At 36.2% G+C, this 17076-nt stretch overlaps 1 pseudogene; it reads right to left on the bottom strand.

The window, feature by feature from the left end:
- Window positions 1-4357: 4357 nt before the first annotated feature.
- LOC118576365 lies at window positions 4358-15309 on the bottom strand (annotated as a pseudogene).
- Between the last annotated feature and the right edge of the window lie 1767 nt (window positions 15310-17076).

Genomic DNA, 17076 nt, shown 5'->3' with positions numbered 1-17076 from the left:
AGGAACTCCCATCTGGACAAGATACAGAGATCCCAGTGACTTCCTGAGACTCAGAGACCAGGACCCAGCTTCCATCCACACAGCGCTCCAATCTGGACCTGAGCTGGCATCCAGCCCAGAGATTACATCTGGACCAGAGAGAGGCTCCCTACATCTGTCAGCTCTGTATGGACCAAGTGTGCTTATTAGACTAAGAATGAATCCTCAAGGAGATTGGGCAGACGTCAAAGCAGAAGCACATACAACAAAATAAAGAGCAATACAGCATAACCAGAACCTAGGCCCCTTCCAACTGCTAAACCTGAACGTCACATAATGGAAGAAGCAGAAGAAAACAACCTTATAAATAACATTATGAAGATGCTAGAGCCTTATATAGAAGAAATCAAAAATGAAGTGGAGGAACAGACAAACAGAAAATGGGATGAATGCTATAAAAAACTAGAGGAAAGGACAATTAAAGCAGAAGAAAACAATAAGTCGCTGAAAGAAAATCATGAAAAAGAAAGGGAAACAGTCCAAGACCTGAAGAGGGAAATAGAAAAAATGAAGAAGACACTAGCAGAAGGAATGCTGGAAATAGAAAATCTGAGTAAACAAACAGAAACTACAGATGCAAATATAACCAACAGAATGCAAGAGATGGAAGAGAGGATCTCTGATGTTGAAGATACATTAGTAGAAATAGATTCATCAGTCAAAGAAACACTAAACCCAAAATGTCCAAGTAATTTGGGACACCATGTAAAGACCAAACCTACAAATAATAGGGATGAAGGAAGGAGAAGGATACCATCTCAAAGGCACAGAAAATATATTTAACAAAATCATAGAAGAAAACTTTCCAAACTTAAAGAAGGAAATGCCTATGAAGATACAAGATGCCTATAGAATCCCAGACTAGACCCCCAAAAAAGTCCCCTTGCCACATAATACTTAAATAACTACATGTACAGAATAAAGAAAGCATATTAAGAGCAGCAAAGGAAAAAGGCCAAGTGACTTATAAAGGCAATCCCATCAGAATAACACCTGACTTCTCAACGGAGACTTTGAAAGCCAGAAGGACCTGGACAGACATAATGCAGACACTAAGAGACCATGGGTGCCAGCCTAGACTAATATACCCAGCAAAACCTTCAATCATCACAGATGGAGTGAACAAGACATTCCAAGACAAAGCCAGATTTAAACAATACTTATCCATACACCCAGCCCTACAGAAAGCACTAGAAGGAAAATTCCAACCTAAGGAAGTCAGATACACCCTCAGAAACACAGGCAATATATAATACCACAGCAGTAAACCCCAAAGAACAGATGTACAGACACACTACCACCAAAAAAAAAAAGAAAAAATAATAACAGGAATGAACAATAACTGGTCACTAATATCCCTTAATATCAATGGACTTAATTCACCTATAAAAAGACACAGACTAACAGAATGAATACCAAAGCAGGACCCATCTTTCTGCTGCATACAAGAAACACACCTCAAATTCAAAGATAGACACTACCTAAGAATGAAAGGCTGGGAAAAGACCTTCCAATCAGATGGTCTTAAGAAATAAGCTGGTGTAGCCATCCTAATATCAAGCAAAATAGACTTCAAACTAAAATCAATCAGAAGAGATCATAAAGGACATTACATACTCATCACAGCAAAGATCCACCAAGATGAAGATTCAATTCTGGACATTTATACCCCAAACACAAGGGTACCCACATATGTAAAAAAACATCAATTGCCAGTTATTACAAAAGCATTGTTATTTTTAAGATTATAATGAAAATATATCATTTTTTCCCTTCACTTCTCTCTGACTAAATGCTCCTGTATACTCATTCTTTCTCTCTAACAAATCATGGAACCTTTTTCAAAAATTGTTATTTCATATATACTTATAAATATAGATATTAGAAATATAAATGTATATGTAACTCCCATATATAACATATACCTTATATTGTTTATATGTATAACATATACATGTGATTTTAATTATAGCATATAACATGTATGACTCATATATTTGAACACATGTACTCTGACTCATAGAAGACTTTTTCTTCCTCTGTCAGTTTTACTTTGTTCTCTGTAATCCTTGTTGAGATCTCATGAGATTTTTCCCATTCACATCCACATACCTATTGTTGTGTTCCTAGTCCAGCTTACATTTATGAATTCATGTTGATCATACATTGCATGTCTTTATGGATGATATATAACATTCCTAAGAGACAATCTCACAGCAAACTCACTGGTCCTCAGGCTCTTACATTCTTTCTGTCCCATCTTCCTCAATGAAACCTGAACTTTAGGAGTGCATTTTTTGTAAATGTGTCAGTTGGAACTAGGATACCCAATTATTCATTTTGATTGGTTGTGGCTTTGTATAGTTGTATGTATAAGTTTCAATATGATTTATACTTAAAGAGAATTGAGGAATACACTTAACTGTATGTATGAGAGCAAACATTTAGAATGTTTAGGGTCTATACTGTTTTAGTAAAGTGACAGTTACAGCTTCTCCTCTGAGATTCAAGACTTCACTAGTTCCTGATTGTTTTGTTTTCTGGAGCAGGCATGGTTTCCCATTTTATGGTCAGTATTTATGTTTCATTTAGAGCTACCAATACCACTTGTGAAACTTCCTAGCCTAGTATTTACACATAATAGCAAAGGTGTCACCACAACTAGAACAAAACTCACAATACTAATGTTCTAACAATCATATAGACTTTTGCTTTTATTTAATGATGTGGAAATGGAAAATCTTTTACTTATTATATTGTATGTATTTTTATAGAATAGTGATGAATTCTGGAGAAACATGCAGGTTATAAACCATTCATTGTTTTAGATGAAGAATACATACCAATCCAAGGAAAGGCAATGAATTGGAAGAAGCATACAGATAAAACATGTGTAAATGTCTACATTTAAAGAGAAGTGAGGACAGTAAGCAAGACTTAAACAGATGAAAATGTAATATAAACGTCATCAGACAGTAAAAAAGGGGTACAAGTAGTTAGCTCTAGTTACTTGTTCTGATAAACTGACATTTGACATTAGGTAATAAAACACAATTCTTAGTAAGTCTACATTCTTACTTAGCATTCTACGTAATATGCAATGATTACTATATGATGTTCCTAAAAGATTAAATTTGCATTTTTGAAATCTGGTATTCTTCAGTGTAATCACACAAATCTAAATGGAAGCATGATAATTTAGTAACAGGCTTTGAGGCCTTAACAAAAAGATTGATATTCTTCTACAAATCCATTTTATTAAAATTTGAATTTAAAATAAAATTGTAGTCTACATAATTTGCAATAGTATCTGAAAGATAAGATGAAATTTTACCTAGAACCACTTTCAAAATTTAAAACAACATGTGATTGGTACAAGTGGAGGAGATAATATGTATAATGATTTCAAGTGATTTAAATCAATAATATGAATATTGACAATCTACATTAGAGAAGAATATAAATTCTCATCATAAGCCATGTGTAAGATGAATTGCTAAATGTTCTTATTAATTAAAAAAAAAACTCTGAAACCAGACATTGGGGTTAAAACTGAGAAATCAGAGGAGCAGAAAAACCAGCCACATTCTTACTGCTAGGAAATCCTCATCCAAAGAGAGAGGTACTTCCTATATATTCACACCTATATCCTTTCTGTGCCCTAACATCCTACTTCCTCTCTCTGCCCAGCAACATCACTTTCTTCTTTCTGCCCTGCTCTGTCATTTCCTGCCTGTATGTACAGATCTCCAAACCTTTATCATTAACTACAGCTGGTATTGAAGGCATGTGCCACCAAACCTGGCTCTTTTCATAGTGTGGCCTTGAACTCAAAGAGATTTGGATGAATCTCTGACTCTTGAATGCTAGGAGTAAGGGCATAGGCTACAACTGTCTGACCTCTATGTTTAATATAGTGTCTGGCTTTTTCTTCTGATATTCAAATAAGCTTTATTGGTATGCACAAATAAAATATTACCACAGCCAGGTGTGGAGCTGACCATCTTTAATTCTAGAAGAGCATAGACAGATGTAGGCAGAACTCTATGAGTTCAAAATTACATGGTCTTCACAAAAGTTTTCAGACAATCCCAGATATAAATGAGCTCCTGCTCATATGAAAATACAACATGATTTCAGGCACAGAAATCTTTAATGGCTCCAATATAAAGTTTTTGTAATGTAACTGAATGAACAAGTAATTGTCCAATGAACCAAACTCGTACAATATGTATATAACACACATTTGCAATAGAGATCAACTGGACTTCATCTTTCAAATTCATCTCTTAACATATGAACTATATTAAGTTTTGAACTAGGTTTTGAAAGCATCTTTCCTTCTAGAATATGTCCTGTTCTTGATATGATGAGGTGAGTTCTTATCTGGTCTAACCAAGATAATGTAGCACTTTGGGACAAAAATGAAGCCAAGGAGGGCTGCACTAGAAGCCAAGATAGAGAAGACTTCCATAGCCACCATGACTTTCCCTTTGGTGCTGTGGTAGACAGGGAGGAATGTGACCCAGACAGAGAAGAACACCAGCATGCTGAATGATAGGAACTTGGCTTCATTGAATGTGTCTGGCAGATTCCGGGAAAAGAAAGCCATAGTGTAACTTTCTAGTGCCAAGGAGCAGAGGTATGCCAATATACCATGGAAGGCAAAATCTGAGCCCTTGTTGCAAACAAGGATGATATGTCTATGTTCAACATGAGCATCTTGGTCAAGGAATGGTGGCGATGTTCCTAGCCAGATTCCACAGAGGACAAGGTAGATCAGTGTACATATAGGGATGATAAAGTTCAGGGCCTTTGATATTATTAACCACCTCACCACTCTCCCTGGAAAAGTGACTTTGAAGGCAATAACCACAGTGATAGTTTTGGCCAGCACAGTGGCAAGTGCCACAGTGAAAGCACCTCCAAATGTGATCTGCTGTAGGATACAGGTGGTAATGTTGGGTTGGCCAATGAAGAGCAAGGGACAGAGGAAACAGACAGTGAGTGTGATGAGCAACATGTAACTGAGAGTCCTATTATTAGCCTTGACAATTGGAGTGTCTCTGTGCTTCACAAAGAGTCCAAGAACCACCGTTGTGAGTACAGAGAAGCACAGAGCTATGGTTGTGAGAGACATCCCCAAGGGGTCCTTATGGTCAAGAAAACTCACAGCTTTCAGGAGGCACTGCTTCTTCTCTCTGTTTGCATAGTGACTTTCTGGACACTTCATGCATTGATCCATATCTGTTCAGAAATGGAGGTGACTGTGAGTCTGTGTTGTGCTGATCATTTTCATTCTAATCCATTTCTCAGTACTTGTTCTTTGGATTTTACCTAAGATACATTTCTTTTTTATCAGGACCAAAGAAATATGAACTCTGTAGTCAATACTTTCATATTTGTGCCACCTATCTTCCTTATTAGATACTTCAGTTATGATTTATATGCACATGTAAAGTTTGTGGCTAAAGCACAGCCCATTTTTCTCCTGGTTCACTCCTCACCTTCTCACACTTTTCAGTTACAACCCAATCTACTCTCTACATTTTCTTTCTACATTTCATTACACACTGTGTCTACTCAGTGTTACTAGTATATACATCTTGTGGGGGCATATACTGAAATAAGGGGAGCATTACACAGCCCACGACCTTACAAAAAGTGATATCCCTCTGTTTCAAGTCATCAATTTCCCAGTAAACCTCTCACACTGCTTATGTTCTTTATAGTGAAATAAAGAAAACACAGCTTTTCTCTCTTATGAACTTCTGCTGCCTTTTGTGATATTGGTGTATCTCTTTCATAAGTCATTTGATTATTGCATTATAATGCATAAGCCTACTTAATTTTAGGTATTCAATCATATTTTATATCCTCATTATGATTTGGAAAGATGCATCTTACAAAAGAGGGAGAAATACTTTGAAATTATTTTCATGAAATGAAACTCAAGTATGGGTTCTAAATGTTTTTATCTTTATAAAACATTTTTTTGTGTTATAGTTTTGTTTCTTCTCTTCTTAAGCTTTAGTGAATAGGCATTACTACATTATTAAAGGCTTGAAAGTTGCACCAGTGTACATTTGTCATTACTATTGGGAAAGGGTCACAACTACTGAAATATTTTTAGGGTATGTAATAAAAAGTCCTATTATATATTGCTTTTGAAATTAGTAAAATTCATCTTGAATTTGAAATGTGTGATTTATGCCTATCAGATTTCCATTGTCAATTTTTCCCATGTTTCTTAAAAAAAATCAACAGCAGACCTTCAGTTTTATTTTGCTGATAAGCTTTATTAGCTGATAGTGAAATACAATTAAGTAGAATAGATTTTATTTCTATATATTTTGTAAATACATACTTATTTCCTTAAAGGATCGTGACACTGTCCTCAGGACCAAATTTAAAGTATTATCTCAAGCTTGGTTATTTCCTTCTCTTTTATATAGAAGTATTTATTTTGTTTTGGTTTTCTACTTCATATTGAATTATTCACATGTATAACTCCATTCCTTACTAGAGGCTCATGATATGTCTAATAAAAACTATTTTATATAGAATGAGGGTTCGTGATTCAAAATATTTATTAACATTTTGCATAACATTTAATGAGTAATCTTTTCTACTTCAAGTGTTCTATATAATTGGGCACATGATTTTGTGAAGTATACTTATTAACTAAGAACTGAGAAGGACTTTATATGGATAAGTGAATCACTCTTACTATAGACATAAGAAAAACATTCATGAAACTACAATAAAACACACTGGCATTTTATATATATATACACACACACACAAATATGGGGCATTACATATATGCACATGTTCCATAGGCACATACATATATGTATATGTATAACTCATGTATATAGAATGCATATGTATGTGTGTTTGTTTGTGTTTGCATACATATTTGGTAAAAGAGAATTTCTTTTGGCTGACAACTTGACAGCACAGTTATTATATCTCAACATGGAAAATTCATGGAAGAAGTTCAGAGTTTATGAAATACTACAAAGGAAGAATAAATAACAGACAGAGCTGAGCAATTACAATTAAAAATTCTAAGGTGTGACATCATGCATGTGTAAGCTCAGGCCAAGTCAAATATCATCATGTGTGAAATATTGCATAAATTACTATGCTTTCCTAACAACCTATCTGGATTTCATGGCTGCTTTAAGAGGAAGAATCATTTATCTTTTGGCCAGTGACAATAATTAGTTCATATTCCAGCAGGATGCCCACACCAAAGAATATTTGGGTAGTATAAACTGTATTCAAAGTTGTTTTATTCCATAATTTCTATTAAAGAGAGCAAAACACTACCTATTTAGAATTCTTTGAAATATTTGAGAAGGTATGACTTACATAAGATCAAAATGAACAATATTAAATATTTAAAAGATAAAACTATATAAAGTTTCAAATTTGATATAGCCATGGTTGCAACTTTATTACTAGGTATAGAAATACTGATTTTTAAAGATATTACTTCCCAAAATAAGATGCTCTGAATATGTTCATGACCTATTCCTTGAACTGGAGATTCTATGTTCTGTTATATCTCTTCCTTTTTGATATAACTCTATATTACAGACTATAGAAACTGCCTTGAAGATATTCTTTCATATACTACTTCTTACATTGGAGCAGAACAATATATATGTGTGTGTGTGTGTGTGTGTGTGTGTGTGTGTGTGTGTGTGTGTGTGTATGTATATATATACACATATATATCTATATATCTATATATTCACTGATAAAGATAATTTGAAAGTTTCGTTATGCTGTATAGTCAAAAATTTATGTATTATAGACATCATACAAATTTCTAGTCTTTTTCTCTGTATGGAAAAGATAGCAGGGAAGAATCGTTATGAGAATAATCTACCCAGCACTTAGCTGAATCCAAATCATTACTGAAATACAGTTAGAAAACCATCAAAGTTTGATGCTCTGTTCCACTGTGTTAAATTATGTGGTGAAGTAAAACTCATGAATCAGAACAAAGAAAAGGGATTTTCTGCAGCAAACAATATCTGCAGTTGAACATAAATATAAATCAATTAAAAATTTCTATGCCTTCTGTGAACAATTCCAAGTAGTAGTAATGAACATTTCATATCCTAACTAAGGGAAGGAGGAGATTATCTAACATCTACGTATAAATTTTTCATTTGTTAAGATAATGCAGAATCCTCTAGAAATGTGGAACCCTAATCTGTAAGATTTCTGCTTACCTGTCTGATTGGAAATCTCATTGTCTAGACAAGGAGTGCAATCATGGCAGCAAACAGCCTTGTCCTCCAAGGAAACTTTCCTGAATCCAGACCCACAGCTCTCCTTGCACACAGACCAAGGAATCTGAGAATAATGGGAACAAAGTCAGCAAATTCTCAGTGTTTATTGAAAACTCTGATAAATATTGTTCTTGAATATTACATTATTTGAAAGATTTAATCCTACAAATTCAGAAAATTACATTATAAGTCAGTTCCCTGTACAAGATTGATTTGAAGATTGTCACAGTGTTAGATAATTAGGAACATAATGAGATAGGGATAATTTTGAAGCAGGTAGGTCATTGAATACATGACCTAGAAGGGCAAGTGGTCCTCCAGCTGGATCCTGTCTGTACTTACTGACTAAAATGCTGAGAAACTTTTAAGACCACCATCATTGCCAATCTTACTTGTCAATCTGACAGGACTTATGATCATCAAGGAAACAAATTAATGGGCATTTCTCTAAGGGACTTTAAAAAGCAAATTAATGGGCTCACTCTAAAACTTAGTGTTACCATTTCGTTGGCTGTTGTTTTAGAATGAAGGATAATGAGAAAGAGAGAATCTACCGTATTTATTATTTTCTACTGATTGTGCAAATGATGTGATTGGGAACCTCATGTTCCTAAGGCAATAAATTTCCAAAGATAAGGAATGCATCCTAATGCTGTCAGTAAACAGAAACAATTTCTTAAATTATTTTAGGTATGTAATTATGTGCAGCAGCAAGACAAGAGTGTGCTACAGGCCATAGGAATATATCATAAGAACATAGCTGGTTATGGCAAAGTCATTACCTGAAGGAATCAAGGAATTCTTTCAGAAAAGGCCAAATTCCAAAGAACAATTGGTGTTATGTGGCTTGTTATATATCAGCTGTCTTATGTAATGAAAATCATGTGTGCCTTCATAGCTTTTCCAATTGACTTTTTTCTAAGAATTGCTAACCCTGTGGACTGATCACTCTTTGGACATATACATTAAAGGAATTTATAGAATAGCCTCAGGCTTCCTTCCCCCAAGCTCATCAGTTTCTCCCCTTTCAGCACCTTCTGTGAGGTCTGTAGTTAGTCAGCACTTCAAGGGTCATCTTCACAACTCCCCGGAGAAAGTGCCTCTTCTCTGGACAGCATGTGTCATGTGACATTTTGGCTTTTTGACTGTGCCTGGTTGATTACTCTCCTGAGACTGGGTACCTTAGTATGCCAGGTCTTGTATAATATTTGAGAGACCAACCTTAATATTATATATCTCAGGGGCTCAGGAGAGATAACTACATATGGCAAGGACTATTTTCAGGAAATAAAAACTCAGCACACAGAGCTCTTAGTCCAGTCACTTTTTCTTCCAAATCTTCTTCATGCTCCCATTCTCTAGGAGTATATAGATATATATATTTACAGCAATAATTCCTTGACAAAGCAAAGCCATGCTTCCAGGGTCAAACAGAGGGGTGATAAGAATCACATAGAGAGATAATAATGGTTAATTATCATTTGCAACTCCAAAGAGAGGTGACCAAAGGGGAAATGAATTAACTAAAGGCTAAATTTGGGTTATATCTAAAAAGAGGGATCTTATGTGCTCAAGTATAGTCTTAAATGTGATTGATAGAAAATGTTAAGTATCTATAAGTTGCTAGTTCAATGGGAGAAAATAAAACTGCCTATTTTTTTTCCCCTGTGGCTCCTATTTGTCCAAGCAGTCGGCCACTTTTCTGCATGGTGGGGGAAAATATACTCATTTGCTAGGCAATCTGTGTACAGCTAGATGCCTCTGATAATAGTTAAAGGGAGATCGGGAACTAGAACTAAGATTTGGGAAAGGAGAAAGTTAAGCTTAATTGGCACATCCACTAGGCCTTCTCAAATGGCTAGTCTGGACACTTAAGTCTGTTCTTAGAGAGTACAGAGGTCTCTCTGATAAAATACTTTCCTCCATCTGGGGATGGACCTCGCCAGATGCTACCAATGACCATAATTACAGGGAGACTTGAAGTGAAGTTCTGGTTGTACATAGCTGTTATCTAAATATTCCTAGAAGTGGTTAGGCAAAGAGTTAGAGCTCTATAAAGTTAGTAAGGCTGTAAAAAAGGAGGGTCTTAGCTACATTGTGTGAAGCTACTAGTTAAGGTCTACCTGACCTAGGTAGTGTCTTCTTGTGAAATTTACCTTAAATCGGGGGTCTTATGTGGTTGTTTAGACTGTTATTCCTGTTAGTCTTTGAATGTGGCTAAGGGAGATATCTGATTCCAGTGCTGGAAGGGGAGAAACCAATTGGCTTGGGAAAAGGAAGCCCTTCCTGAGGATTTTCTCCAAATAACATGAATGTGTATGTTCAATGAGTGATCAGTCCACACTGTTAGAAATTCTTAGGGAAAAATCAATTGGGAAAGCTATGAAGGCACACATGATTTTCATAGCAGAAGACAGCTAATCTATAACAAGCCAAATAACATCAAATGCGCTTTGGAATGTGGCTTCCTATGAAGGAATTCCTTGATCCCTTCCCATATTGACTTTGCCATAACCAGCTGAGTTCTTATGATGTATCCCTACAGCCTGAAGCAGGAGAGAAACATATACACATGTACTCTATAGTATTTTCCCTTTCAAGAGGTGGAATAATGGAAATAATAATTGATTATGGTCTGAAATTTTTAACCATGGAATCAGAATGTATCAGTTAAGTTTTAGATATAATGAAGAAATTCTAAGAGATATATTGTCTGTAGGTTTGAGTGAAAAATGGCAATTATAGGCACAGATATATGACTGCATATTTCCTCAGTGGTGATGCTATCTCAGGAGTTATTCAAACTTTAAGAACCCGACAGTGGTACATGTTTTTAATACCAGCAAATGGAAGGCAGAAGCAGGCGTATGGTGGTGAGTTCAAGGCCACCCTGGTCTACAGAGTGAGTTCCAGGAAATGCTCCAAAGGTACACAGAGAAAACCTGTCTCAAAAAAACAAAAGAAAGAAACAAACAAAAAAGAGTTTCAGACTTATTGGTAGAATTATTTCAGTACTAAGGAACTTGGGAAATTTAGGCACTTCACTACAATTGCTGTTTTCTTTCTCTACTTCTGGTGTGTGGACTTTGTACATTTTGTATCAGGATCCTGTCCATCTCTCCATGTATGCATCAACACAACATGCCTCCTAACCATAAAGGACTCTCATACCTCCTAAACAATAAGTGAAAATTAACTCTTTGTTTTCAAATGTTACTGTTGGTGATGGTGTTCAGTCATAGCAAGAAAAAATTACTTTTATATAGCTTTTTTGGCATGAATCATAAGTTAAGAGACGTTCTACATCAAAATGTCCTCTGAGGCACTATGGGGATTGTGCGTCCCACTTCTCAGCTGTACCTAATTTGTGTCAAGTTGACAAAAACTGACTCATGCATGACTGAATACTAACAGACAGTTAAACCAAAAACTTCTTTTTTTAACCTAGAAACTTCAATCTTTAAGAATCAAGGAATGATTAAAACATTGTCTACCAGTGATTAATTTTTGTCCTTTTCTACTAGGAGTTTTATAGCAATGTGCTTTGAATTAGAAGACAGGAATTATTTTACTGTGGAATTTATCTGAATTATTATGATAAGTTTATTGGATTGAGATAATACATAACCCACCTCTGAATATTTTTTTGGCCATTGTATCATCTGTTCAGATAAAGACAACTGTTGACCCTGGGGAGCACTGGGTGAAAAGGTTCCTACTTTCACTTTTTGTCCAAGACCCTTTGGAAAATTCCAAAAGTTGAGAATGTCATACTTAGTATAAAAGTCATGTTTATAATCAAAAGCCATCTTGTCCCCCACATGGATATTCCTCAAGAAAGGATGAAGCTGAAAGTGAAGAAAGAACATATTTTAAAGTAGATGTGAGAGGTTGATGAGAAATGGGTTATACAATGACTCTCATTGTTTATAATTTCTGGTGTAGGACACAACACTAACATAGGAATCACTGAGGGTGAGCAATGGTTGCCCAGGTTACTGAGATGCCATTCTATCTCTGAAGGGACAGTCAACCTCAAGAAAATGTTATAAAGAAAGTCAGGAAAGCAATCAGTATTGACAGAAACAAATGTCAACTTCTTTTTAAAAAGCTCTACTCATTTACTTTCAGAGTGTATCCCAAAATTTCATGAGTAAAATGTGGGCATTGATGAAAAGAAATTATTCATATACTAATACCTTGAAGTGATGAACTGTCATACTTTCACTTACTGAAAGAATTCATAGTTTTCTGAAGGAATCTATAACCATGAGAAGTTCATGAGGCTTTTTTGTGACCCAATTAATTTATTTACTAAAATAATTTTCTCCTGGCCATAGGCACCCTATACCTCAGCAAAATGAACACAAAGATAACTACTGACATGGAAAATCAGATTCTCCTGTGGTCACACACACACACAAACACACACACACACACACACACACACATAATTAATATATTTACTAAAATAATTTTCTCCTGGCCAGAGGCACCCTGTAACTCAGCAAAATGAACACAACGATCTCCACTGACCTGAAAAATGAGATTCTCCTGTGGTGACACACACACAAACACACAGATACATACACAGACACACACATCACACATGCACACACAAACACACACACACACAAACACGTATGTATGTATATATGTATTTGTGTCAACTAATTCAGTGCCTCTGAAGACTCTCAAAATATCACATTGGTGATGATTTAATACAATGGATGGGATATTACCTGCCAGGGGAAGAACACCATTTTATCCCCATTTTCAAATGGTTGCATTTGAACTTGCTGAAGACTCATCTCATGGAGACTGTGGGCCACAGTATATATAGCCTTGTATGTATTGTAGCTGTCTTCATTCATTTCCATATCAAAAATGTGTCTAGGCAGGAATTCCAAGGAAGCATTAGGTTGGCAATTCTCCAGAAATTGACAATCAAGCTCTGAAAATGAGCACTTGAAGAACAAAAACCACAATTTAGGAAGGTAATTGTCCTTTGAGTATGTATAAGGATTAACTGTTTGGATAAAATTTTTATATCCCACCATCTGCTCATGGTGGTGTGAAAATATGAGACTTCCATGGAAAGAATCTAGCAAGAAATAATCAGCAATATTAGTAACATCCCACTGAGGGGTCATGACCCAGACTTTTGTGGTCAAAATCTGTTGCCCTAGATTTCTCATTAAACCTTGCAGTGAATCATTGTCTCCATAAATAATGATGATATTGGCCAATGATTCCTGGACTATGACAATACTTTTCCAGTATTTGTATGGAAATGAATTCCAGGTGCTTTGGATCATTTCAACAAAAGCTATGCAGACTTGATTATTCTCCATATTTTCTCTGATATCTACTAGAAACTGAGTTCCTCTGTGGTCATCTGGTACAATAAGACCAATCCAGGTCCAACCAAAATGAAGCATCAAAGAGACTATGGCAAGAGCCAGAGATGTGGCTTTGGGGGCCATCTGGTAGAGAGAATGAAATTGTTCTTGGTTACTCAAGAGAGCATCAAAAGGACCAACTGTAAGCTGAAGAGGAAACAAATGGAAAAAAGAGGAAGAACATGTCATAAATCATAGTTTCTGTTCGGCAGGAACTGATGGCAATGGTGAGCATGAACATGGATTTATCCTGATGTTAAAGGCAATGTTCACTGAGGAATTTTTTCAGAAATTTACTGGCAGGTCCTCCATTTTTATTAATCCCCCTTTCTTTCTTTCCCAATTGACTGAAATTAGAACTATCTTTAACTGTCTGGGCACTTGTCATCAATAGCTAAGTAATCCAAGAGTCCCTCCTACCTTTACATGCCTCTGAAATGTCAGCAAAGAAGACCTGGCACTTTTTTCCATATAATTCCTCACCTGTGGAAATTTGTAGATCTGAAGCAGTATTGCAATATTGGTAGATCTTGCCCACGATGGTCCTGTCAGTGCAGCAGCTGACTTTCTCTCCTTTACACAGTTATAATTAAGGATGGGAATACTAAGACCTGAGAGCCAAATAAAAGCATTGCCAAGAACATTTTTCTCACTGTACATGAGATTATAAAAATCAAATCCCAGAGTCATGTTTGGTAAAAGATGAGGGTTCCTGTTGATCTCCTCAATGGCAAATACCAAGGCCAGAACCAACTGATATATTTTAAAGTTGTACCTACATAAATTGAAGAAAAGTAAACCTGATGATCTTATAGACCACACATAGCTTCACATTATTGCAATAGATTTCTAGTTCAAATATTAGTGTTTATATAAAATCCTCATTTAAAATCTCCTAATAAAAGACTAAAATTCAACTGATTGTGTTACTTGTTTTGATTATCTTCTTCCACAGTTAGTAAAAGAACAGATATTTCATGTATGTCTCACAGCCTTTTCACTGAAAGTTTTCTCAGGTAATGAGTTCCTCTGGTACCAACTGGCTCTGTGGTCCATCAGACTTTTATAAAATAATCACTCAGATGTTTAACATTATTCACAAACTGTAAAGTCTATGGCAGGCCTCTTGCTACCTAGTGCTTATATCTTAAATCAACCCATTTCTATTAATCTACGTTTTGCCATGTGTTTTGTGGCTTTACTGGTCTGCTCACATGTTGATACTTGGGCAGCAAACTGGCATCTCCCTATACTCTGCCTTTCCCTTTCCTGTCTCTCCTTGGATTCCCCACCTGTCTGTAAGCTGCCTTGCCATAGGCCAAAGCAGCTTATTTATTAACCAGTGGAAGAAACATATGTTTACCCAGTACAGAAAGACCTTCCCAGCACTTCCCTTTTTCTTACTAATCAGAAAGGAAGGTTTTAACTTTAATATAGTAAAATTATATGTAACAAAACAGTTATTTAGCAAGAATTACAGTTACAATATCTAGTCTACATGTTTTTTGCAAAATTAAGAAATTATTCTATCTATACTATATTTGTGAGTCTAAGGTTTCATATCTAATTTATTTTTTATTATAACCAAGGCCTTCATTTGTCATGCTCTGTTATTCCTTGTTCTCTCTTCCTGTTCTTGATCCAGCTGTGATCTCCTGCTCTCCTAAGCTCTCTTTCCATTGAACATTGCCCTTCATTACTCCCACTGTCATCCAGGTTGTTCATGTAGGTCTCATCCATTTCTCATTTATTGGGAAATCCCTGTTTCTTTCTTAGGGTCCCGTTTTTGAGGTTGCCTCTGCCCTGGAGTTGTGTAGCAGTCTAGTCATCTTTGTTTTACATCTAGTATCCTCCAGTGAGTGAGTACATACAATGTTTGTCTTTCTGAGTCTGGGTTTCCTCACTCAGGATGATTTTTCCTAGATTCATCCATTTACCTGCAAACCTCATGATGTCATTGTTTTTCTCTGCTGAGTAGTACTCCATTGTGTATATGTACCATATTTTCTTTATCCATTCTTCAGTTGAAGGGCATCTAGGTTGTTTCTGGGTTCTGGCTATTACAAACAATGCTGATATGAACATAGCTAAGCAAATGCCCTTGTGGTATAATTGAGCATTCTTTATAACAAACCATGAAAAATGAAGACCAGTGAGAACAGGAAGAAGCAAAGTGCTAGAGAGTTCCCTAGAAATCCACAATGATATATCCTCTGCAGACTACTGGCAATGGTCGAGAGAAAGCCTGATCTGACCTAGACTGGTGATCAGATGGCCAAACACCCTAACGGTTGTGCTGGAACTTTCATCCAATAACTGATGTAAGTGGATTCAGAGATCCTGGGCCAGGCTTCAGGTGGAGCTCCAGGAGTCTAATTGTTGAGAAAGAGGAGGGATTGTAACAGTGTGAATTGTTGAGACCAAGATTGGAAAAGCACAGGGACAAATAGCCAAACAAATGGAAGCACATGAATTATGAACCAAAGGCTGTGGAGGCCCCAACTGCATCAGGCCCTCTGGAAAATTCAGACAATTAAATACCTTGAACTGTTTGGGAGGCACTCAGGCAGTGGGACCCGGACCTACCCTTAGTGTATGAGTTGGCTATTTGGAACCTTGGGCTTACACAGGGGTATTTTGCTCAGCCTGGAATGATGAGACTGAACCTGCCTGTACTGAATCCACCAGGTTGAATTGAATCCCCAGGTGAGTCTTGGCCCTGGAGGAGATGGGAATCGAGGGGAGGGGTTGGGGGAAGGTGGGGGTGTGGGCAGGAGGGGGGAGGACAGGGGAACCCATGGCTCATGTGTAAAATTAAAACACATGTATAATAAATAAAAAAGGAGAAAAAAAGAAAAAAGAAAAAAATTAACAAAGGCCTTCAGCAGGAATTGCTTTGGAGCTATACCAGAGCCTCCTGCTGGCTGAAAACTGCTACTACACCCAAAAAACCATTGAAAGGAAGGTAAGAGAGGCAAGTCAGTGTTTTATTTTAAGGAAGAGTACTTGATAATTTTATACCTTAAAAATGACTAACAAATTTTGAGTAATTCTTGTAATATGGCCAACAACATTACTTCAAAAGAATTTAAAAACTTATTTGCCTATATGCTGAATGACATTTCCCTGGGAATATTTGACCTTCCTAAGGCATATCTGGCCTGTACCATTTTGGCATTTACTGTAATAATTCACACAAAATTCAATTAGTGGTTTAATAACAAGAACAAAAATGTATCGTTATTTGGACTGAATCAGGCTTTAAAAGATAGCAATGGAGGCTTACATAAGAGGATTCCTTCTCTGGAATCTGATGCCCAGGA

Source organism: Onychomys torridus, unplaced genomic scaffold (assembly GCF_903995425.1).
Source record: "Onychomys torridus unplaced genomic scaffold, mOncTor1.1, whole genome shotgun sequence".
Taxonomy (NCBI): domain Eukaryota; kingdom Metazoa; phylum Chordata; class Mammalia; order Rodentia; family Cricetidae; genus Onychomys; species Onychomys torridus.
Note: the sequence above shows the minus strand (reverse complement) of the source record. Positions and strands in the feature narration are given on the sequence as shown.